This window comes from Ostrinia nubilalis, chromosome 9 (assembly GCF_963855985.1).
Source record: "Ostrinia nubilalis chromosome 9, ilOstNubi1.1, whole genome shotgun sequence".
Lineage (NCBI taxonomy): Eukaryota > Metazoa > Arthropoda > Insecta > Lepidoptera > Crambidae > Ostrinia > Ostrinia nubilalis.
Window position 1 is genome coordinate 11,637,013 of NC_087096.1, and position 27,158 is coordinate 11,664,170.

At 35.6% G+C, this 27,158-nt stretch overlaps 2 long non-coding RNA genes across 2 annotated transcripts in view; both read right to left on the reverse strand.

Annotated features, from left to right (window-relative positions):
* Positions 1-27,158, reverse strand: part of LOC135074673 (uncharacterized) — a 127,164-nt gene that overhangs the window by 30,008 nt on the left and 69,998 nt on the right. The window lies entirely within an intron of this gene.
* LOC135074670 (uncharacterized) lies at positions 25,108-26,325 on the reverse strand. Its single transcript, XR_010257870.1, has 4 exons — positions 26,057-26,325; positions 25,675-25,969; positions 25,511-25,573; positions 25,108-25,302 (listed from the first exon to the last, which is right to left on the reverse strand). It is a non-coding gene; the product is annotated as an uncharacterized LOC135074670 (long non-coding RNA).

Genomic DNA, 27,158 nt, shown 5'->3' on the forward strand with positions numbered 1-27,158 from the left:
CTTTGACCTTTTGACTTTCATGTAAAAAATACATACTGATATGCACTAACAAACAACGAAGAATGATCTGCCTAATCTTTTTGGGTATAGTTTGGCTATATGTATTTGAATTAATTGTGAAAACATCCGCGGAATTTCACAGATTTTTCAGCTCAAAAGATCGTGAGGACTCACTCAACGTTGCCAAAGTTATGTTATGTGATATAACAATTCGAAAAACCTAAACATAGTTTTAGATAGTCATAATAAGTGCTAAAGTTGCCCTCCAGAACTGTATGAAGTTTGCTAGACAACCACTTCATAAATGTTTACTGTCTATATCCATTCGACGTGTTTGTTAATAGAACCTAATCCAATAAAACCCCTTTTAAAACACCAAACATGCATAGCCAATTAAAACAGTCGGATAAGTCAAAAGCTTGTGAAGATAGCGGACATTTTGCGAGCGTATCGGTCAATTTAGTCAATTCGAGTGAGCCGGCCACTAACTGGCGCCAAGCGTTCGCGGACACGATGATAAATTGAATGGCGGAGGCGAACGACAAGCGATCCCGTGAACTAGATCGTGTGGACACAGTAAAAGGGAATAGTAAAACTCATTTAAACTGTTAGTAACGATTTTGAACTCAAACAAAAGCGCACGTTTAAACGTAAGTACGACAGCCTCCAGACTAGACAAGTTACAAAATGTGACAGTTTTCATTCGAAATTGCATTTCGGAGTAGAGTGACTTCATACAAAAAATTTCAGAGAGAAGTGATTTTGAAATTACAATTGTCACGTTTTGCAAATTGTAATAGGGATTGGAATTCTCGTGACATTTCATTTCACGCCAGAATCCCAATTCTGACTTACCTACTTGTGATTTAACTGTGTATAATTTGGAGTAAGCTATGCACATTGAGTAATATTATATGGAATATAAAGTTTGTTTATAATAATTCCAACATCCTTCTGGCAGTTTTAGAAGAAAAGATGAATATTATTTCTCCTGAAATAAGGTAGGTACTAAAAGAACACGATTTCGTGGTCGTTTCACGAAGATGAGCTCACTTTTCCCGAGACTGGCCCTGTATCAATAAACTGTATAAAAATAATGAGTAAACATAATCTGCCGGTGGGTAGGTCCGTTTGTGCAACACATGACGATGCGATCTGAAACTCATCGTGGTTAATATCACCACAGTATAAATAAATGCAGTAAGTGATAAGCGTGCCAATTAATATAGGCAAACATACACGCTATTATTACATCAGGTAGATATAAGTTTTACATAGTGTAAGATTTCTGGAAGTGAAAATCGTGACTTTTTTTTAAATCTAGACTGCGCTTATTATTTTACTACATTACATAATTTATAAGCACTGTGCCTAAAGATAGCATTATAATTCGGCAATTCATTAACTATTCAATTATAAAGTACTTACTCAAAACGCAAAAGTGGAGCTTAATGGTAAGAGGCTAGTATAACCGCATATTTTGCATTTACCCAAAAGAGTATACCTGGCCTGAAACGTGCCGATGTGGAGCAAATTCAGCACCTATAAGTCAATATTTAACCAAAGTTCTGAAAATGTCACTTATCCTACTGCATCTCCCTGCGCTGTGATCGCACCGACTCGCATCGCTTTGTCCGCAATTGTTTACGTTACGTTCTATTTTAGTTGTCCATCATCTGGCCATTGTTACCCTGTGTTTACGCGGGAGGGCCGCCCGGGTGAGTGCTCGGTGGATACGGCCTTTTGCGGTAAGCGTAAGGCTGAAAACCGCACGGTAACCACCACTTTACCGCTCTTTTCTAAACCAACTCGCGCTTTTGCTTTGTGGTATGCAACGTCACTACGTCAGATAGTGAATCAAGATTCTAGGTAACTCGCATTCGTTTATCTCACTTCACAGGTAAGTATTTTAACAGAAATCTCTGGTAAAAAGTTAAAAGTCTGGTTTAAAGTTCGTTTCTGAAGACTTTGGTTAGTCTACTTTAGGTTTTGCCGAAATCTCTTGTTGCTCCATCAAATCTTATTAATATTAATGACCTAACTTGGTAGTCGACTTTATAAGTATTAAGTAAGTAGCAAGTAAGTTTTAAAATTGTTTTATGATTAAGTTAATTTATGCTTTTCTCAGTGTGGCTTGATTGATTGTACTTTGAAGCGCGTTTTTTGTTTGATCGTTTTTGTTTCTTGTAAAAAATACAAATCAGTAATGTAAATACGTTCACGAGAGCTTTCTAATTTGGTGCTTATTATGAACTGCACAGGATGGAAATTTCATAAACACAAGCTAACATTGCATTCCAACGTGCTCACTGGAGCAAGTGCGAACATCTTGACCACATTAGTTATGAAACCTATTTTCCTATTTTGACTTTTATGCCAATTGCAGTAAGAGTTGTGTAAGATCACTAATTGAGTTGGTAATGCTGAATCAATGAAGTGATCGGCTCAAGGTAAGACTGAAATAGAAGTGTCGGAAATTGAAGTTTGTTTCATTCTGTTTGTATTAAAATTATACTTCTAATTTTATATAGGGTTTCTAGTAATTTGGTATTTTTATGTTTATACCTACATAATTAAATACCAGTGAAAAGGGTATCCGAGGTGAATACAAAGCTATACAGTCATTTCTCTAGCGAGCCGATACATTTGTGTCATGGTGACGAATAAAGGTATTGAAAGGTAGGTATACGACGAATAAAAGTTCCACATTCGCCACGTGGAAAAGTTAATACTTTTCCACGTGGCGAATGTGGAACGTGTGACATTATTTTATTCATGGCCGCAAAAATACTCTCATACAAGGGCGCAAAACAAAGCAACAGAGAAAATAATTACCTCAATTTAAAAGTACCTTTGATAAAATCTTAGATCCCGGAAAGCCCTCAGTATCAAATTACTCTATTAAGGAAATTGCCGAAGTTCTCATCTCATCCCAAAAATCGTTGGAACGTTCGGAAGTGCGTGCGCAACACTCGTTACCGTGATCTGATATCCGTACCTCTAGCATGAAAAACTTTCGTCTTAATCGTTTGCGTATTCAAATCGCCTTTGAAAGATTAAGAAAGAAAAGAAAGAAAAATTATTTATTTGACAACTAAAAAAAAGTACAGAAACAATGAAGAGAAAAGAGGAAAAAAAATGTTGCCAATGAGGTCACCCACTCACTCAGTATCATCTTGGCAGTTGACATTTTATTGCCAAGTGCCACGACACTGGTTTTCAGTGGGATTAAGTATGGAAATTTAAACAGCACCTCGTGGCCGTAAACGACAGTTAAATAAATAGCACGAACCATGTGACTTTTCTTTTCGTATTGAGATCAAATAGTGAACGTGACGTTAAGTGAACTTAGTATGAAAAATGGTAGCACGAAACTAATTTTGACGCTCGAGATCGTCAAGTTATCGTTGACGAAGGCTGGTTATCGAATTTTGTTTCACTCTCAATTTTGTAGTGGGAAGGTTGAATACGCGAATGATTTGAAGACGAAAGTTTTTCGTGCTAGAGGTACAGATCAACTCACTCGATGTCTTCATAGATTGGATTAGTGGGTATCTTCTAGCGCTTTGGTAGTCTTTGATCGTGATCTTTTGATGAGTATTTTTGCAGGTTTTGTAACTCTTTTTCTTTGGTTATTGGCTATGTAGTTCTATTTTTGTGATGTTTTTATAATTCGAGTATGTTTAATAATGATTTGAAAAATAGTAACAATCTAAAACATAGGTCTACGGCTGGCTTGATTACAGATAATATGTATTTTCAAATGAAGAAAAAATATTTGTAATGGAAGTTCGAATTCTCTCTTAATGTCAACACCCTATATTAACGTTCGTTCATCACAGTTAGGTACTTACTTAAATTTCATTATTCGTACCTTTTGTAATGTTATTCAAAAATATTTACGATTTTTTTTAATTAAGTGTAGCGTCACTAGATTGAAGTATTTTGCATGTTGGATTTTATAGAATACTGAATAAATAAACTCTTCACGGTAAAACAATCCAGATAAAATATTGTGTCGAAATATTTGAAAGGATTTTAAATGTATTTGTACAGTGTTTGTTTGTATTTATAGAAATCGGTATCTACAAATTAAAAAGCTTTTAGTAGGGGAGACAGAGGTGAGTTATAACAGAGGAGAGTTTGTGACATTGTCAATTTTTTCGGAACTTATTAACTACTAGCGAGCTCATAACAGTGTGTTTTTAGTTCAAGTCTCAAACTAACAATTGCGCGCTGTTGCAAATAGAGATGATGACTGGGTAATGAAATCGAAATTCTATTTAGTCCGTCAGACAGATAATAAAAAAATTTTGGACAAATATTTTTTTTTCATAATCGAATAATTACTGTATTATATTGAGTTAAAATGTCGCGTGACGTCACTTTTGAGTAAAAAATCTACGCGCCATTTTAACTCGATGTAGCACTGTTATTATTTAATTATGAAAGAAAATAAAAAATATGAGTCTTATATTTTCTAATTATCTGTCTGACGGACAAATAATTTAAATTTTTTCATCTAGCCTATTTGCTAATAGTTAATAGGTTTCCAAAAATCGACAATGTCACAACTCTCCTCTGTTATAACTCTCCTCGGTCTCCCCTATACCTAGATACTTCAGCCGGATTGAAAATTAACTTTTCTGTAGCAATTTATTTAAAATACAATATGTAACGTTTACCTCTGGGCGTCAGGAGCGTTTATCAGAAGAAGAAATATGTGCTTTACCTGAAACAAAGATACATTTCGCACCTTTAAATTTAAACCGTTACTAAACGAAATTATGAAATTTTGCAGGAGAGCCAAAATAAGAAAAAAGTCAATGTTTTTTTTCAATACAGTCAAAGGAAATAGTATTTTAAGGCTTCTTAATGAGTTATATGATAGATATGTGCTAACGCTATGTTATGTGATTTACAAAAATAAAATATTTTATGTATAGTATTATTTATTTTGATTTATATAATTATAGTAACACTTTACCATTTACTATTTTTTCATTTTTAAATAAATTACTATTCAAATTGCAGTCCAAATAATGTTACTATATTGAAAACTATTTAAATTTCAATGATAATGGTGATATTATTATACATTTAAATTTTATATCATAGAGTAGGTATTTGTGATTATGTTACAATATTTAAAAAATAACAAACATTCGAAATCAACAATATTTTATTACAAATTAAAGATATCCATACAAGCATTTAGCCTAGTTATTTATTAATCAGTCTTAAGACATTTTGTACCTTTAAATCATAGGAAGTATAACTGATAACGAATAAGAAAAAAACACACCTAGCAATTACAAAAAATACATAAAAAATGTATTAAACTCAAGTAACAATCTCAGCATTATTTCCCTACCCTCGAAAGGTTGTTCACATACCTACCTTAAATCACTTAATAATAAAAATAATGAACAATATTTTGTGGCCACTGCTCAGAATGGATGTAAGGTTGAGTCTCGTGGTACTAAAGAGCTCCTCCTCATAGACATAACCATTAGCCAACAAGTTCGGCGGAGCAGGAAAGCTCTCTCTGCTGCCTGGATTGACTATAAGAAGGCCTATGATTCGGTGCCTCAATCATGGCGGGAGAGGATCTTAGAGTTGTATAGGTAGATGCAATGAGATCCTTTTTACGCTCATGCTCATGCATGGGGCAGTGGACTACAGTCCTTCGGCAGCCAGGTGGTGGTGAGAGGTCTCCTGATCCATTGAACTTCATAAGGATTGAGCGAGGCATTTCCAGGGTGACAGTTTGAGTCCCTTGTGGTTCTGCCTAGCACTGAATCCTCTTCGCACTCTGTTAAAGGATTCAGGGCTTAGTTATCAGCTACGAAGAGGGGGTGAGGTCATTAGTCACCTGCTCTACATGGATGATCTCAAGTTGTTCGCAACAAAACGACAAGACTTGGTGAAGTTGCTAAAAACCACACAGGTATTTAGCAACGCCATCAGGATGGAGATTGGTGTAGACAAGTGTGCGGTCTTACATTTAGACCGGGAAAAGTTGTGAATTCTCCGAATTTACAACTTTCTGAGACAATGACACTCAAATCTCTGTCCGAAACTGAGACCTATAAGTATCTTGGTATGTCAGAATCGTTAGGTATATCGGTAGAAGACATAAAAAAATCGGTGAAAGAACGCTTTTGTAGCCGACTGACAAAAGTTCTTAATAGCCTTTTGTCTGGCGGCAACAAAGCAAGAGCTTTCAACGGTTGGGTGATGCCTCTACTAATATACTCCTTCGGCATACTAAGATGGACTCTGACTGACTGAGCTTAACGCCCTGGATAGGAAGGTACGTCAGCAGCTCACACAAAATCGCATGTTACATCCGCGCTCATCTGTAATGAGACTGTATATTCCACGGAAGTGGGGAGGTCGAAGCTTTTTAAATGCCAAGAACCTCCACAACCGTGAAGTGTGCAGTCTCAGGGATTATTTCCTTACCAATGAGTGCGGAATGCATCGTGATGTTGAGGCAGTTGACAAAAGCCTCACGCCGTTCTCCTTCGCGAACGAGAACTGGCGCAAGCCGCGGATCGGAATGACGTATCGGATTTGCATCTTGTGTAAAATTATAGTTAAAATTATATTAAGTTCGTCCATAATAGATGTTTGCTTGGGTTCTTCGAAACATGAGGAATCTTTTTCAGCGTCCACAGCTTCCATAATGCGAGCCAAACGCGGGTTCCGTAAATACGACATCACCTGGAGCAAATAAATGCTTTTAATCTATATTTTATTATAGACTAAAAAAAATGTTTCACTATTGTAACTAGGCATACCTATCATAAAATTTACTCATTGCTTATTGAAAAACTGTAATTAACGAAATAGGCACCCTTTAGTGATAAATATTATTAGATAAGTACCTAAAAAAATAAAGGCAAACTGTGACTATACCAACTGTTACCGTTTACCAAAGAAATTTTATAATGAATTGTGTATTTTTTTTAAACGAAAACTGTGTTTAAACTTATAGTCACACTTTACTCATTAAAAAAACTAAACAACTTACCTTTTTTGTGACGAACGGCCGTTACTATCCAAATAATCACACTATGAATTTAAACTTTCGTCATCACTCCGCAACAAACACGTTCTTACTTGCATAGACCCATTATTGTATTTAGCCAGCCGTTCAAAGTTTGGCTTAGTAACGTTATGCTTTAACGCTAGATGGCGTTAGAAGGCAATTTTGAAGAAGTGGTCTATTTTATCTTGTAGTTTACGTGTCCTTTAGTAAGATGGCGTTGATAACTCATTTTTGCGAAAATTTCGTTTAGTAACGGTTTAACTTTAAAGGTGCGATTTATGTAATTTTGTAAATGCTTTACATAATATTTCTTAGAAACGAAGCTCCTGTGAGGACCACTTATGTATCCTATGAAAATAATTATAATAAAAATATAGATAAATAAAAAAGGGTTGGTAACCTATCACTGTCCATCAATATTGAATAATAAAGAAAATGGATAAATCACACCATTTTCCTTATCAAGCCTTCAGAAAAATATCTTTTGATCTCGTGGTTTTTTGACTTTTTCCTTATATCCAAGCTATTTGACCGAAAGAAATGTACCTACCTAAATAGTATTTAGCCAATTACTTGATGCGAGCGAATCGCTTGCAATCTTGTTTGCTCTGCGGCTGAAAGTGAAACTTTATGGTAATTAAGTTTTGGCGTTTGGCAGCGTGCCGGGCGGGGTTGACGCTCATGTTACAGTTTTTATATTTAGGATTCCGTACCTAAAGGGTAAAAAACGGGACCCTGTTGCCTCTGTATTCACAAACATTTCTATGAGGTTTCAAAGTCCGCATGGACGCACATGGTCCCAAAAACATACCTATTCATAGACAATACTTGAGAGGTGGAGTGACACACACGAACCATTACAGAGTTCTATTAAACGCTGTGCGTTCGTCTTCGCATAGCGTTGCTTAAGCATGCATCGTTTGTGAATACGGGTGATAGGGGGGTGTAAGACCTCACTGTCTATCTAGACAGTTGAAATTTTCACAGATGATGTATTTCTGTTGCCACAAAGTATACTAACAAAGTTGTCGTACGGGACCCTTAGTGCGCGAGTCAGGCTCTCACTTGGCCGTTTTTTAAATTGTGAATATGGATTAACTGTCAGCAGAAAAGTTTTGGGCTTGTGTTCTTAACGCCACGTCGATCTACCGAAAAGTGGTAACTTCAAATAAAACGCAGAAAGAGAGGGTGTTATTTTGAGGTAGGATCTGCTGGCAACGGAACCGCACTTGTATTCGTAGCAATGCGTAGTTATAGCGATGGCTGTCAAATCGAATACTCGTAGATAGAAACTTCTTAAATAACTTAAAAGTTTTTCTTGCATTCGCTCGTATTTTGAAACGGCTTAGGTAACGTAGGTTTTACGTCTCGCTCCAAACTTATTCAAACTCAAGCTTAATTATTTAATATTTTATGCATATTATTTATTTAAACTTGTGAGAATATATGGACCAATAGACAGGCTTCATGATCAAAAACATGACTTGATAGCTTTGAGCATCTCTTAGAATACCTTGTGATAAAAAAATACTAGGTATTATGTTATAAGTTTTGACGTTTGTAAGTACCTATGCCGTCTGACATGTGCACATCTAACTTTATTTTGATAGTTCTAGTTCTATACATAATGTATTTTTAATAGATTTTTCTCTTGGTGTCACCATTGATAGTTCATCCGCACCAAATAATTATATCAGCCTTTTCAAGTCCTTTTTTCCAAGCACGTTAGCAAAATAAACTTCAGTTCTAACTCAACACCACGTAGTTGCAACACAGTCGGTACAATAACTGCTATGTCGTTCATTCGACAGTCCTGCCCTGCTGTTGTTGATGCAATTAGTCGCAAAACGCGTCGCCCGTCGCAACGACATGCGATGGTGATTGTCTTTGTAACGTTTATATCCATTGGCCTTTGATGCTTTTTTGTTTTAAAACGAAAAATCGACAGAGACGCTACGTCATCTGTCAGTTAGCATCAATAATTTTAAGTTCGAATTCCCGACTATTCATTTGTTTTTCTTCGTTTGTTCTTTGTGATAATAATGATACACTTTTTTATCTGGTACATTTTACCATTTTAATTCCAGCCAGCATCATGATTATTCATTATTTTTTATTCCTGTCCGATCTTCGTTTGTTTCAGTTATTGTATCTTTGAAAATCTTAACTTAGATACGGTTTGATCAACTTTAAGTTCTGAAGCCACGATCTCTCAAAGTATTCAAAGAATGTCGGGGCAGATACAATCTTTTGATAAAGTTAACTCTTTTGTAACCTACCTTTTCTAGCGAACCAAAAAGATATTAAAAAGGACAGCTGCTCTCGACAATTTATCTCCGGGCATCGAAAAATAAGGAAAAATATCTAAAATCATTTATAAACTAACGCGACCCGCCCCGGCTTCGCACAGGTGCTATGTAGGTATACTTAAAAACCTTCCTCTTGAATCACTATCTATAAAAAAAAAACATTCATCAAAATTCGTTGATTTGTTTATTTATTTTTAAAGATTAATTATTGATGGACAGACAGCGGAAAACGACTTTTATTTGTTTTATACTATGTAGTGATGATAATATCAATATTATTGATAAAACATTATTGGCTCTGTGCACGATTACAGCGCCAACTAGCGTCCATAACTTTGTGGGCTCTGTCACATTGACATTTAGGTCGTTTATTTGTGAAAAAATATCGAAATGAAAAAATAACAAATATTTTCGACTAATAAATTGTTGTGATACCACGATTTGGGTGGAAAAAAGGTTTTGAAATCATTTTGGTCATTCAAATCAAATGAGGTAAGTCCGAAAAGTGTGTTTAATTTTGATTGTGTCAGGGTTTGTTTACTTCATTTATAGTTGTAGTTTTACAGTAAAACAAAAAGAAAAAGCTACTTTAACGGTTTCATTATATTACAGTAAATATATTTAAATGTTCCTGTATCGCTAGTAATAAATTAAATATCGTTTTCAGATCGAAATGAGTATTGTTTTGAAGACCGGGTTTGTGAGTGTTACAATATCAAATTCCAACCACAAACCGTATTTAAAGGAAAGTTGTTGATATTGGCTGGACAAGTCCGAGATGTAGAAGAATTAAGAACAAAACAAGGGCAGAGTTCAATAATTCACGCTCTCATCATAAGGCAAACATCTGTGCACAACAACTACTGTGACTAATTTTTGTACTACCACGTTGTATAGTCTAGTTATTTCCAAATTGTAAACGGCTATTAAACCAGCCCTATCGAAATACAGTCCACTCTTTTATTTAAGTTCCCAGTAGGACCCTTTTCATGCGATTAATTAATGATATTAAAATGTATTATGTAGAATCGCTTTGCCATTGACAGATACATCTGATGACAGAGCTTACATTATTTCTACTTTTGACCACCATGAGCGCTGCGATAGATTATGTTACCCCCACCTAGTACTTCGCACCCAGCGAATAGTACTTAGTTCAATGGCCGATTCATGGTTATTTCGTCATGAAAACGCTTTAAACTGAAACCGAGTTGCGTGTTTAGGTCACATGAAAGCTGCAATTAGCGCTGTTATAGCACTCCATTGTGTAAGCCTTTACAGTCTTCTATTGTTCAGTCTATAATTAATATTACAATGTAGTTTTAACAAATAATTTAGCGTTCTACCTGTATTGTTCTGGAATATTTTTGTCCTGATACCGAACTTTTTATATCGCTTCAAAAGAATCTATCAAAATAATGTTGATATCAGTGAGACAAATACGTATAAGCCTGCCTTAGTACATTTTGATGAATCTATTTCTACGAAAATACGAAAGTACCATACATGTCACAGTCAACTGAAATAAAAATAACGTAAGGCAAGTATCTAACTTATGTAAATGATATAAGTGTCAGCCATTATTTATTATCACGGTCTCTGTACAAATAACCGTGTACATAAACAAATTCATTTCGCTCCATATATTCCAGCAAAATGTCTCAATAAGCCACATAATCCTAGCGCCTACAAGTCTGGCTCCATAATAGATAATAGAATTCGTAGACAACACTAGGTGGACTAATAAAGATATAACAACACTTTCGTTTTGCTTTAGTAAAGATTCGATTAAGGTAACATTCGTATCTTTATTTGATCTGCGGGGAGTCTGGGAAGTTCGGGAATTACTTAACTACCGCAATTTGTGTAGCAGTTGTATTTCAATGTTGTTTTTATATCGAATATTCCCAAGATAAACTTTTTGGTGCTCGTAATAATGAGTCTCTCGTTACATTTAATTTTTGTTTGATGTTAGAAAGGTAGCAGGAAGGCGCTGGATGCAGGCCGCTACCAACCGGCTTATGTTCAGCAGTGGACGTCCTGTGGCTGAAATGATGATGATGATGTCAGAATGTGATTTTTGAAAATAACGATATGGCCTAGTAATTGGTGAACCGTATGATAAAGCTAGTTGCAGTTGCTTGTTTTAATATCGCTGCAGCAAGTGCTAGGCAAGATAATCCATATGGTAGCTGAAACTTTTTAAATGACGCATAGAATTTTTCACGAGTCGCGTCTCTACAATGGTGAAAAATGCTGAATATTGGCTCTTTGTGTTATCGCAACAAGTCAAAACCTAACAAATATTCGGCAAGCAAGTATATTCTACCACTGATTTCAACATTCCCGCGTCCCGATCGGCACACAGAGTCGCAAATCTTTTATCTAGAGAATTCAGTAACCAAGGTCGGAAGTTTTTTTGGCATTTTACTAGAGCTGAGGCAATTGTTATGTTGCTTGATTTATCGAGTGCACATTTTGTTCGACGATAGCTTGTAATGATTCATGGTAATGGCCGCCTGGGATGTATCAAGGTCAACTTTCATGTCTGGTTTTCGATGCGCGTTCTTTCGGAGCGATGTTCAGTTGTTCCGAATGAGATCACTGACATATCAATTAGTGGTATTGCTATGTTTTGTTGACAGAAGTGGGTATTATTCTCGTTTTTGGCTCGGCATTCGTGAGGGTTTCAGAAACACAATAATGACGTCACCTTTAATCTTGATAAAAAATAGCCAATAAAACCTAACGTTCATTGTATATTAATGTCATTGCCATAAAATTTTTCTGATACGGGTCTAAATCTTTAAATAGAAAACTTTGTCAAAAGGAAATAATACAAGTAACAGCGATGCTATCTCAGTGGTGTCAAATTAGCAAAGTGTAGAAAGTTAATAAATTGTTGCAAACAGTCTGAACTTATTTGCAAATAGGACTACGTAAGTCCTTTTAGTACGAGCTAAACAAACTTGTATGACAAACTAGTTAGAAGTTGCTAAAACTTAAATCTGCTCGAGACATCGTTACATGTACTTACTTAAGTAACTAGTGTGTGTTCCTATGTACAAAATGATACTTATGAATGCTAGGTATGCGGAGCGAGTTGATTTACTCGGTGACCTATATAAAAATTTGACTAAATGTAAAGACTTAAAAAATATGTATCTTTTTCCGGGTAATCAGAATTCATTCATTCATCAGATTATATTCTGTCAAAGATAAAATAGTCGACAATACTCGTCATTAGGAACTACGTCATGGTCACTTAGTCACTTTAAACAGCTACGAATTTTCGTAGCATATTTGACTACGAAGCTACTATGCGTAGGGTGATTGCTACAGTTATTGGCCCTTTAAGAGCGTTGTGTAAGTTAACTTGTGTAAAATGTAACAAAAACTCAACTTTTGTTTACTTTTTATATTTTATTATGAGAAAACAATATTGCTGCTATTTAAGCTAGTACCTATTGGGTGTTATACGATAAGAATTACAATAATAATTTTAAAAATATCAGAGATCACATTAAATTTAGCTATTGGCCCCAAAATCACAGTAATTGGCTACAGTTATTAGCCACCGAAAAAAACCCACAAAAATCACTGAAACTTCACGCTTTGTAATCCTAACTCATTTTGTCTTTCCTTAAGATTAGCTAAGGATTCGTCATCAGTATCACTCTTATCGATTTCTTCATCTATCTCATCATCGTCAGTACATTCAGTAACATTGTAACAATTGTGACAAAGATAACTGTCTCCTTCTTCAGGAATATGCTGTTGCACAAGATTTATGAAAGACACGGTGACATTCAGAGCATACTAAAAGTCTATTTTTTATAAGCTTTTTGCAAATATTACAGATTTGATTAGATACAGATACATTATTCTTACTTTTTTTATTTTAGCAGTTTTCTTTTCTTCAGCTTTCAGTTTTCTGTCCTCTCTTTTATGTTCTCTTTCAATTTTCCGTTACCTTTTTTCTTTCTCGAGGATTTCTTTTTCTTTAGCTTTTTCTTCCAGAATCCTCTGATATTCTGGTTACGGTAACGGTTCATCTCGTCGTTCTCGTTCGTCTACAAGTACCTATCTCATCTTCTTGGGTCCCAGTTTTAGGGTCTTTTGTCTCTCTTTCTTTATCTCTAGTTTGAAGTTCTCCTATTTCACTCAATGTTGATTCTTTCTCCCGACTTACAGGTTCAGGTTCATCTGTAACTTCCGCTTCCAATCCATTTTGCTTATAATAAATAGTCCCACAAACGATAGAGAATAAAAAAAAATCATTGTTTTGCATTTCAGGTATTATTTGTTTTATTTTTTTAAACTGATTAAGTGTTTCTGTTCCAACTACTTATACCATAGTATACTGTGTTACCTACGGCATCTTGTAACAATCTAGGTAAAGTAAATCAATAAAAATAGTTATTGGCCGTGCATAAGTGTCAGTAATTGCCCCCCCGGCTAATTACTGATCCTAATAGGTTAGGACGTTAGTATTTTAATAGCAAATATTTAAGGGTTAAATTAACTTAATCTTGAATAAAAATACAATAAAAGTAAAATTTAATTATTGGCCACCCATGGCCAATAACTGAAATAAATTGAAACGTGGTATAGTTATTGGCCGGTCTAATTTTAAAGTTATTTTATTCCAAAACAAAGTAACTTAATCTATCTACATAAGCTACCATTTATCTCTTTACAAAAAAACAGTAAAATTACTATAACAAGCAAAAACAATTAAATTATGAACAATATTCCTAAATATTTACCTTAAAATTTTGACAAGCATGCGGCTACTCGGACGACTCGTTGTCGAAAGAAAGCTTCTGCTGTTTAGAGTGCCATCTGTTCTTACTCTGACATACTACATTGGACAGCGTATTGCTCAGAGAAAGTATTTGTGTCACTTTTCCACTCTTAATAACGTACATATGCTTGTTTGTTTTTATTTTAGCCAAGGTGGCCAATAACTATGTACAGGCCAATTACTATAGCAATCACCCTACCTCAGGTGCTTATGGTTCCAAGCAAAATATAGAATAACAATAATTATAGCAGTCTTCCAGCGACTTGGCCCACTTTTAACTTGGTCCACGGGCCAAGTCACAGGATTGATTTTTTTTTCCTGCAACTGGGCCCACTTTAATTCTGTGTTGCACCATCTTACTATAATTTTAACAAACGTCAAATATCTGTCAAACTCCGGTTACAAAAAACACCGGTTATCGTTATAGTTACGGTCAAAGTTAGGTGGTGCTACTCAGCCTATGATTCTAGAGTAGATTTTTGTTGATTTGGTATTTAATTTATTACTAAAACATTGAACGTAGCCCCAGTTGCCGGAAGAACAAATATTTAAAAATTCAAACCGGTGACTTGGCCTGTGAACCAAGCTAAAAGTGAGCCAAGTCAAGAAGAAATTTGTCAAGTACCTAATACCTATCTACCTCTTGTTCGTACAATCAATAAACCTGACAAAGTCTAGTCAAGTTAAGAGCAGACATGTTGAACAGGCGACGGAATATAAAACCTTTGCACAGATAATGTGTGGATTCCAGACAAACATGTCCCCAAGCTTGTCTAGACATGAGTCAGAGACACTTTTGTCGGTATTTTATACAATCTCTTGTTTTTTAACACAACAAATAATGACGCTGTAAGATCAAACTACTAGCCAGCTAAAATCAATATAAACAGTTAAAATGGGTTACCTACACCATATCGAATTACAAAATGGTCGAAAATCAAAATATCGAACACGTTTCATCGAACGCTCAGAATATCGAACGATCAAAATATCGAACGATCAAAATATCGAAAAATCAATATAGAGGTTTTAATTAAATTTGATACGATTAATGTAAATAAAACATAAATTCTTAAACACATTTTTTTATTTCCCACTTTTGGGTACCATAGTCAAATAAATACCCTTACCTCCATCTTTCTATTATACTATGCAACGTAAGATCGACTTTCGATATTTTAATCATTCGATATTTTGATCGTTCAATATTTTGAGCATTCGACATTTTGATCGTTCGATATTCTGATCGTTCGATGAAACGTGTTAGATATTTTGATTTTCGATCATTTGTAATTCGATATGGTGTAGGTAACCCGTTCCGCCTTGGTGGAATGTGGAAACCGGGGCTAAAACATGAGTGATTGACACAAAAGTTATATTTCTTCACAAATTGAAGCTTAAACCAGTATGTAGAAAAATAGTTCATGAGTATTAAACGTTATTTCAGCTAAATAAACTTCAAAATTCAGTTACCACCAAAGCGTTAAACCACTACTGCCAGCGGTATAGAGATCCTTGAGTTGTAAATTTAACTAAACACGTTTGAACGTACAGAACAAGTACTAACATTATCTATACCGACTTGTGTTGATATTAACACTAGTCTATCTACTGGCTGTTGACTTAGCTCGTATGCCTGAAGTCTAGGCGCTTAGGTTAGCACTACAGTAAGTTTCTAGACGCACATTAAACAAAACGAGCTAAGAGCCACCGATTGGCTCTACTATTTCGTTTAGTTTGACCCATATGGGACATTAGTCGGTCTAATTGTATGTACCAGTTAAGTTTTATTAATATTTACCTATTTTAAGATAACTATAGAATTAGAGAAGCATTGAAAACAATGAACACCTACTACTAAAAATTGATAATAATAATCCTATTGTTTTTCATAAATTTGGTTTTCTTCTGAATCACGAAACTTTTCATTCACTAAATTAACGATTCTTTGTGAAAATATCTAAATAAAATGTACTTTTTACCTTTGTAGATAGACTATTGTCATATAAACTAATAGTATGAATTGTATTTATACTTACTTATCAGATTGTTACTTAAATTCCTTCCGTATCCAATAATACATCAACGGACAGGCCCAGAGGAGGTGACCTAATATCTGCAGCCAATATTGCTTTATGGGTTAACTACATTATGGTATTACACAGACTCAAAACCTTATGATTTGGTAACCTATTGACACAACAAAAACAAAAATACACAAAATAAGTCGTTTAGAAGAAAGAGCAAATGGAAAATATTTTTCAGCTAGATTATTAGTAGTAAGTAAGGCGATAGTTTATGTATTATATTTCGTAGATACATTGTAGGTAGATACGAGCCGGACCGTAGCGTGGGCTGGCCTCCTACTAGGTGGACCGACGATCTGGTGAAGATCGCTGGAAGATCCTGGATGCGGGCAGCGCAAAACTGGTCGTTATGGAAAATCTTGGGGGAGGCCTTTGTCCAGCAGTGGATATTATTTGGCTGAAACGAACGAACATTGTAGGTATAATATTGCAAATATTACACAGACAAACTTGACCTTCATTGGTTGGGTTTTTTTATGGCGGTCAAGCTGTAGATCCTGGCTACATAGGAGTAGCAGCGGTAGGAACGAGAGGTGGGAGTAGTCCCGTAAATGTTATACAGAATGTGAAATAGCCTTGTCTTTGATTTTGAGTAGTTGAAGGATTGACCTACTTATGTCGAATTCAGACGCATAAGCCGTGGTTGACATGGATGTGCAATGTGCATGCATGTATGATGTACGCTGCTGTCATGAAACGCTGAACGTGATAGAATAGTTAGCTTCGATAAGCTCACTCAGCCAAAGATCTGTTCCAATAGTACCATTAGCATGACAAGTAACATTCATACATTGCATACTTTCTGTTATTTTGTGACTGATTTAGGGACTAACGAAATGATTAAGTTTATTCAATTCTATTCTTATTCTATGGACAGTTTTCATAAGCATGATTTATAAGTTAGAGTAGCTACCTATAAGTAAATCAGTTAAAATATAAAGAGAGCAATAAGGTGACAAAAATCAAATGCCTAATACTACATTATAAATCTCGAATTAAATGGCTTAAACAACTCCAGCCAAGTCAATATTGAGCCAAATTGAATCACGGGGACCCTAGCAATAGGTGCTTAATTGTATTTGCCATCGATCACGAAACTGTCGCAAGGAGTTAGCCTCGTCACCTTATCGCCACGAAATCGAACTATCTTGACTTTGATTAATCTTAAAACTGGTTTAATCTGGTTCTTGGCACGCTAAGTTGATAATTAAGTAAGGTTAAAGTTTATTTATGCGGTTATTAAGGGTAATTAATAGATTAACGTTGGAGTACTAATTAAGTACTAAATATTTATCTAAACGTCCATGTTTTATTAAACGAAAAAAAACCTTATTTCACTTCTCTATTGATTTTCTATAAAATCCGGTCCCTTCTTAGCGCCTTATCGCCCTCTTACCTACTTATAGGGCTGGGGTGCAGTATCATGTGGGGTAAGACTACAATCCTGATTTCAGACTTATAAACTTCTGTAGGCACATTTTGCTTTTAGATAACTTAACTAAAGATAATTTTAAATCTTGAAAATTGTTGCTGGGAAAGGTAGATATTTAGAAATGCCTAGACAGCATTTTAGCCTCCAAACAGCTTTCTTAGAAAATCAAACCCTGCGAGAGAAAAAAATACTTTGCTAAAAAAACATGTCCTTAAACTTTCAGAAACATCTGCACAACAGAACAAAGTTAAACTAAAAGCACGAATAAAGCTAATCGTGTTGTCCATTTTAGTTTTTTACTGCACTAAAGAACTTTGTTCAAATCCCGTCAAAGCGTGCACGTATGTCTCTAATTAACGGTGAAAAATGTTGGCAGAAAAGAACAATGTAGTAAAAATTCCAGTTGTTCACTTCAGTGTTTGTAGCACTATTTTTGCTTTAAAATAAGCTCTTCTCGCCGCGAGTTTGCTAAGTGATTGTATAGAATAAGTTAATTCGCTATCTGTGTGTGGACAGTGTAAAACGGACTTAGTTTTTGTAAAAACGTGGATGGATTAAAGTCGATGTTAATGCTAGCAAAAAATAGAGTCGACTGGCTTTGAAACGGATTAATAACTCCTAGATGTAAATGGACATACTTGACACAAAAAACGTGGTAACATTTTGAAATCACAGACATGTCAGTTTGTCTTTTAATGGGTGTATAGCTTTTATCTTATTTGCGACGTTGTTTTCTTTTATCGTTGTAATAAATTGAGGTATTTCGTCAACCTGCTTAGTGAAAAGGTCCTTTTATTGGACCTTTATTTTAAAAATGATGTGGGCCAGCAATAGCTCGGTTTCAATTTGATTCAAGCCCGGCTATTGATCAGGCCCATACTGTGCCCTCACATTTATATTACCCATTCACAGTACAGAGCATTCAAGAAGGCCCATTCAGGCATTTAAGGATAAGTACTTATTGTATTCTATCAACATAATTGGTGGGATTAATTTAAGTCGATCGCGTTTTGGTCCATTTTCACGCTGCAATGCCTTTTAGTGGTCGTAATAAATGCTGTTTTTCAACAAACAAGATGTTCTAGAAAAGATAATATTAATATTAGTTTCTGTACCTTTTTTACGATTATATCTGTTGTCACTTCTGTGTCACAAAAATAAATTGTAAGTATCAACAGGATTGTACTTTATCGTAGTAAAATAATAATCTATGTGGATAGATCATTTGTGAATCTTGCAATTTTACCTTTATGCTCGTAGAACCCTAAGCGGTCGCATGAGACCGCGGTTACAATTAATTTCTATTGTGTCTCGATTCGCCTTTAGGTACTTGAAGAGCAAAATTATAATGAGTTTTAGATTTTGAAGTGGATTTCTTAATAAATAACATTATTTTATCTAATTTGTCCACCAAAAAGAAGTGACACTACTGTCCCTATAACTTATTGTACTCGTACGGAAAGTAATTCATTATCCTGTTCATAATATCCCTCGCCCTTGACTGAAAGCTTATATTTCTTATTCTATTATCCGCCAATGGCCATAATAATAGGGTTTCATTCTACAATGTACGAACTAAAAGAGGGATTTAGTATGTATTTACTTTCATTCTTCTGTCGAAAAAAAAAGCACATGAAATATTATATTTCATATTTATTATAGGTTTAAAAACAATTGAAACTACAATACTACAACTTAAGCAGGTATGCGTATGCCCCACCTGTTAATCGAAACCTCGTATAACCCCCTACATAATTTATACATAAATGTTCCGTACAAATACGAAATGTCAGGAAGAAAATTGGAACATCAGATTCGTACTACAAAATAATTTCCATTCACCATTTTCATTAAATACTTTTCGCCTAGCAGACAAAAGTGTCATTACGGAAAGCGAGCCATGAAAGATGCTCGGATAGTGCCCTGATTTCACTGAGCGGGAAAACTATATTTGTATTCAAACTTTTTAACCACCCTATATAAAAGTTTTGCTCTTTATTCATATATAAATCTAAAGTGATCTATGACCCGTGTTTAGAACGAAACTTAAAACAAAATATAAATGCATAGAGCCATCCACAAGGTGAACCGACGACATCATAAAGGTATCAGGAAGGCGCTGGACGCAGGCAGCTACTAACCGGCCAACATGCCGTTCAGCAGTGGACGTTCTATGGCTGAGATGATGATGATGATGATGGTGATGATGATGAAATGTATAGAGATTATCGGTTGCATTTGTTTGAACCAATCGCAAGACAGAGTCTACGACTGTGATCGAATTCAATTTTGTGCGTTCTTAGTAATATGGTTTTAAGTATCAACTAATGTTATTAGAACTGGAGCATACTACATTGGATAAACTACGAGTTAATAATGTAGTCGACAGTTATTTACAGAGTTTGTTCCGGCGTTTCTTCTCAGCACTTGTCATAATGTTTGTTTCGAAGCGCTAGTAGGGCCCAAAAGATAAGAAGACATGTAAAGTGTCCCATAAGGGCTACCTTTTCTTTTTTTATTATTTACATTTTGACGTTCATAAGTGCCACTTGTGGTCTAAACTGAATTAATGTTTTTGATTTTGATTTTGATTATACAAAATATAATATTGTGTTTTATGTAACACCGTATTAAGACACTACATATTTTGATTTACAGAAAATAGTTTTTTTCCCTAACTCCGTACAACCAACTGTTTTAATGTGTCCAAAATTGACAAGTATGTAATAGCAAACATTTCAACTCATAATGGTTCTAGAGGACCTTTTAAAGTACCTTTAAGCAAACTAAAAGACATCAAGGTAGGTTTGCCTAACGATACCCTAATTCTACTAAATAGGGCTAAACTTTACATTAATCGGCCTAGCCTAATCTCTTTTTAGGAGTAGTTTATGCGAACTAAAATCGATAACGTCCTTCATCATTACAAACTATAACTAATAACTATTATCACTAATCCTGTGAGACGTAATTAGCGTGTCAGATTAATTTTATGAGCCACGACAGCAAGGAGTTTCTAATTCAGGTGTAAGCCACAAATATGTATGTTAACGTAGCGTTAGTAGGCTAAATATTAATTTCGTGTAGTGTGAACAAATTCCCTGTACAGACTTTCACCGCCTATTTGAAATACCTTATTATTAATTGTGTATTTTCAAGGTTCTTTGCCATATCTGTACAAAATTTACCATAGTGAGTTCAGTGGTTTAGTCAAGGCATATCTATTTAATATTAATTACAAATAGTTTGCACCTATTTCATTATTATCTTCAAGTTATCACTGTACAATTTATCACTAAAATTGGTTTAGCGGTTCAGCTCCAGTTCGTTTGTGCGTTCGTTTCAGCCCAATGACGTCCACTGCAAGAGAAAGGTACTAATATTATTTACTACATTATTCTGCGGTTCAGGCGAAATATCAATTTATTTGTCTGTTAAGTTGTTGTTCATGATAAACAGCTGAGCATCAGCATCTGTCATCTGCTTCCACAAATTAATTGAAAGAATAAAACAGGTTTTAGTACATGGTCTGCGTAGACTGCGTCCCAGTTCAGACAATCAGGCCACCAGAGTCTTTTGTGCCGCGCTTCCTCGGAAGCCACTTTGCGCAGCGGCATATGAAATGCGTAGGTATGAGGAAAATGGAATAAGTGCCACGACACGGCCTAAAGTGATAGTGTGCATTACATCCCTGAGCTCATACAAAATGAACCCACGTACAATTTTTATAGTTTTCAGTGTGGGTTACAATTTTCAGCGAACAGCTTTCAATTTGCACGTCGCTTCTGGCAAAGAGTTTTTAATACGTTATTGCTTTTATACTTGGAAAAGTACAAGTTTGTTTGTATCTTTATATGAGACTAATTTGTATTGTACGCAGTTCAAGTGTTTTCTATCTCCATTTTAATTGTTACAACAGAAGCTCTGCCCATCACTAAGCCAACCTCAGACCCCGTTATCTAAAACCGGCTGCGCTTTGAAAAATCGTCGCTCTGCACAATTTATGACTCTCCACTTTTCACCGGTACCTGTTGACTTTTAAATTGAAATATTAGAAGGTGCTTGGAGGGATTAGTCGCTGTCGGCGCAGGAGCCTTTCGTTCGGGGTTGAAATATAGTCGGGGATAGTTCCAGCCGGTTTACGGGTAGAGAAAACAAATACAGTGCTGGGTTGAAAGTTCTGCAAAAAGGTTCACTTGGCCCGAGCTAGTGATGGCGCTTCTTCTCAGCACTTGCCAAATGTTCGTCTGCAAAAATATGTGACAGTATGTCTGCTTATTAAGAGCGATTACTTATGACGATTTGCAAGTAAGCACTAATTTAATTAAACATAAAGAAATTATTGATTTATGAACGTATAAACGTAGGAAAATGTGCTAGATGAGATGAGAGTTCATCACAATAGTACAGCAGTTGACAGGGATTGAAGTAGCAACCTTCGAATCAGCAGTTTGACACTGAAACTCTATTGAAGGCTACTTATTGTTGCTTCTAATTTTATACATGTAAACGTGTGAAGCGTTAATAGCTATAATGTGATTATGTAAGTAATACTAGGTATATGCAATAGGTATTAAATAACCACACACACCAAAGTTTGTAGCGTTGTATGTAATTTATCTGGCCCATGTCTAGCAACCACATTTAATCGTTTCCGCAAAAACAGTTACGATACATACATGAAACCGCATTCCTGAATATATTAACGTCGTAGTGATATCAAACTAAGTAAGTACCTGAATAAAACCACCTTAGTTGTATAGGATACACCATAGGTGGATGCGGGCAGTGCAGGATCGGTCGTTTTGGAAATATTTTGGAGAGGCCTTTGTCCAGCACTGGACGTTACTTGGCTAAAACGAACGTACTCAAGTTGTATCTCGGATCAGTTTGAAATTCATCATTAACAAATCATAAAGCTGAAGTTCACGAATGCCAAACAGATAACACATCTACTGGAACGATCCTCGTAAAAATCTGTGAAGGCAAAATATTCGGAGGCATCGGATTTCCCTCCGATGAGAATCCCCGAAGCACGCCTATTATTTTTTACGATGTTTCCTTGGACGGTGGGCTGCTCTTATTTGTATAGACATAAAGATCAAAGTTCCAAGGTGAAGGTGAGAGAAGTCTACAGTTATAAATATCAGGCAAGTTCTTAAGTTTATGAGCTGAGAGTTGTTTATTTCGATTCCGTTAAATCGTGCTCGTCTGATATTTTTAATTAATCTCAAACACCATCTACTTAGACAAGGTCCGAGTCGATTTTCTTTTACAGACAAAAGAAAATTAAAAAAGTCCAATGGCTATAATTTGAACGCGCTAAATATGGCTGTTAGCAATTTCGTTACAAGTTCTTTTAACTACGAATTAAAAAACTGAGCCTAAGGAAATTATATAAAGCTGAAACCTAAATAGCACTTTATTGAATTGAATTCTTTATTGAATAAGCACTGACTCTGATTTGGTCTAAGAACATAATCAATGACGTCATTGTTAGATGCCTTCATTGTCCACAAGATGGCTTATTTCTACCTATAATATACGGACTATCTTCCTCTATTTACCAAGCATATAAATATTTTCTGAAAAAGCTACCCTTCCAAACCGAACGACAACAAAACCTTACAAACATCCTCCTGAATATCACGTACGTGTCTCTAACCGGATCGTACTCGTATCGTAATCGTCTCGTGCGTCGAAATAGGCCGCCTTATCGTGATCCGGTGGCGGTGCCGGTTTATGAACTTTGGAGATCGCTGATACGAACCGATGGATTAGCGAAGAGTGTGATTTGCGAAGCGCAGTGTATTAAGGTTAGTGATTTGTTAATAAACAATGTTATTTGAGGACACTAACTTATTTCTAATTTCTTAATAAACGGTCCATAATATTATAGCGAGAGAGAGGGAGTCCTACTCTCTCGGTAAAAGGACTTGATTTCGATATTGTAGCGGATCGGTAGTCGCCGTTAATAACGGATATAATATATGGATCGATGGATTAGCGTAGGTTAGTGATTTGAGCTAAAATGTTTCAAATTTGTCATTCGTAGTAGAGAGAGAGTCCAAGTTTCGTTATGGAGTTGAAATCCTTGATTTTGATTCTTAGTTAGGATGCACAAGTTGAAAAATCGCTTTGACTCATTTTCGTTAGGATAAGCTATGGTATTATGGTTAAAGTTGTAATCTAAGCGATAAAACGATAAAATTAAGAATAAACTAGTGACCACATAATAAATGGTTGTTGCAGGCGAGTGAGCTTTACATGTGTGGTGGCTCGTTCGTTTTTCAAAAGTTTTGATAGACATTATCGTTATCGTTATTTGTATGGACAAGAAAAGTGATTAAGCACAATCACTATTGCCGTGGCGTCAGGCGATTCCTGCGACTTAACATCGTATCGATTTCGATGTCTCAGCTTATGAATTTTAAAAATCGCTTTGCTGTGGTCTTCCATCATATATAATGATAGTTCTGATACGGAGAGACATTGCAAAGTGTAACTAGCGCTATCAACCAAGTGGGTGACTAGGTTGCTACATTTTGCAATCCAGGTGGTAGTGGCTTATTTTTAATTCAGGGCTCGTGATAGCCTGGACGCTGTACTGAATAAGCCACTGGATATGACGTTTCGACTTTCAATAAATCACTTTTTTTATTTTCATTCAGAGAGACCGATATCTCTGTGGTTCGATTAGCCTAAAGTTTAAAGTATGGCATTTTACTCGTTATATTAGCTATCTACGCACGGACTCAGATCTTTAGCCAAGACCGGAGTGCGCGGCAAATGTTTGAGAACGAACGAGCAATGTTCGGTTCGCGAGCGAACAATGACGACGAGCAATTTGAACCACTTGTTACAACAATTTCATACTAAACGGTCTTTCATTATACCAAAGTCAAAATCGAGCAGTAATATTACCTTTTTAACCGACTTCAAAAAAGAAAGAGGTTCTTTATTACAAACCACCATTTTAGCAGTCAAATACTTATGAATAAAATTATAAACTGATATAAATGGATCTGAAACGTGGTCGCTTACTATGGGCCTCATAAGAAGGCTCAAGGTCACCCAAAGGGCGATGGAGCGCACAGATTAGAGAGTATGTCTAAAGACAGATAGGAAACGGCCCTAGTATTGGTTAAACGATAAACAAACTGGTACCGAGCTAGATTGTCCAGTAGGTGGCGCTGAATACAATATGGCGTCTGCCGCCCACAGATTAAATATACCTGTCATACTTTTTTATGATCCGTTCCTTTTCATGTATTGCGGTTAAAAATAAAACTATTGAAGTATCAAATGAAACTTTATTGATGAAATATAACATGAAATATTTTGTTTACGAAAATCAATAAGCATTAAAACTATTGGATTTTAAAAGATTACAGTTACTGTTATGATTACAGTAGGTACATTGTTTTAGTTTTTACATAATGTACTCACGGCTTGACATTTGTATGTAACTCATACAAAATAAGTTGCGTTATGACTTATAGTAAAATAGTTTTTAATGTTCTCCATAAATTCACACGTTCACTCTCACTTTGGTTCTGTCCAATCCAATAGCCACTGTAAGCAGGCCAGATCTACACGTTTCTCACCACCTGTAAAATATATAAAATATTTGTAAATTAAGAGCAAAAAGATGCGCATGTCACCGTAAGACTGTAATCTCCTACATCATCTACATTCTACACTAATATTATAAAGAGTACAGCAGATGAACAAGTGATCTGTCTTATCTACCATACCTATCTTACTGTCTGTTTTGTTTCTAGATTTGCACTACTTTGTTAAATAAAATTAATTTACCTTGTCAAATGTGTACTTGTCAATCAATTACATGTACATTCACAGAATCTGGATTCCACCAATCTGTAATTAAATAATTAACTTTTATTTGATCCTAGTCGAAAAGCGTCAGAGGATAGTGTTAGAATCATTTTGAGGGTGTTTTAAATTTTAAAGGTACTTACCAAAAATGTTCTTATCAACAGAAGTTAATATTCATCTAATACAAATCTTCCTAATTTAATGCATTTATGTCATGGCATAACTTGCAAATGAAATGAGTTCATCGTTTGTAATCAAGCATTCTTGGTCTGGTTTTATTGCTTATATAGGTTTCTTCTAAACTTATTTGAATAGGAAGTAAAGGTTGGTTCATCTGGATTTTAAGTAACAGTTGACAATAATGATCAGCACCGGTGATTCCATAGCAAGCACTTTTATTGTAATTGCAACTTAACACCTTATAAGTTCGATATTAACCTGAAACAAATAGGTACTTAGATTCACTGTATAAAACACGTATCATCATTCACTGTGTCCTGCAATCTATGCCTGCAATGTACCTACGTGTATTGTATTTTGGGTCCAAACTCCAAAGTATGTTGTTACTCCATGAAACGATCCATATTTAGTTTCCATTGATTTAAATGGAGTTATGAATGATATTGTAATGAAGATTTAATCCTTTGTGTGGTTCAATACTTGATAAAACATGATGTTGCTGCAAGCTGCAATAACCTTTCTCGAGTGGATATCTTACTTGAGAGAAATTTCTTCTTAACAAACATCAATCCAACTGGCAATCCATGCACATGTAGTTCTTATTAATATTGATTGAGAAATTATTGATTATAGATAAAATTTGTTTAAAGAAAAACACGTTTTTTCGATGAAAATTTTTGACGTTTTTTTTTTTTAATAATGTCACAGTTGTAGACTTGAGACGGAACTAAATTGATTAAAGTGAAAATTACGACTTTGAATTAATATACTTTTAAATAAACATTTCATTTATAGAATGCAAATAGATTCAATAAAATAATTTATAAATAAAAGTTGAAGTTGTAATTCGAAAATGTTTACTAACTTGATTCCAGACACGCAAAAGACCATTGCCATTGTCGCATAAAGGACAACTATAAAAAAAGTCACTTCCTCTCGGAACTGTCAAAAAAATTCACTCTATAAGGAGCTGTCAAACTCTATGGCGTTTCCACCCCGTGATGGAGCGGGCCATGCTTGGAGTTTCCCTGCGTGATCGAATCAGAAATGAGGAGATCCGCAGGAGAACCAAAGTGATCGACATAGCTCGCAGAATTGCTAAAATCAAGTGGCAGTGGGCGGGGGCACATAGCTCGTAGAGACGATGGCCGTTGGGGCAGAAAAGTTCTTGAGTGGCGACCACGGGCTGGAAGACGTAGCGTGGGCAGGCCTCCTACTAGGTAGACCGACGATCTAGTAAAGGTCGCGGGAAGAGCCTGGATGCGGGCAGCGCAGGACCGTGCATTGTGGAAAACCTTGGAGGAGGCCTTTGTCCAGCAGTGGACGTCATTTGGCTGAAACGAACGAACTGTTACACCTTGAAAATGTTGGCTAAACTGCTGTATTGCCATCATAACCTGCAGAGTCAGCATTTTCACGATGCAGCGAGCCTGAACCTCCAGTTCGG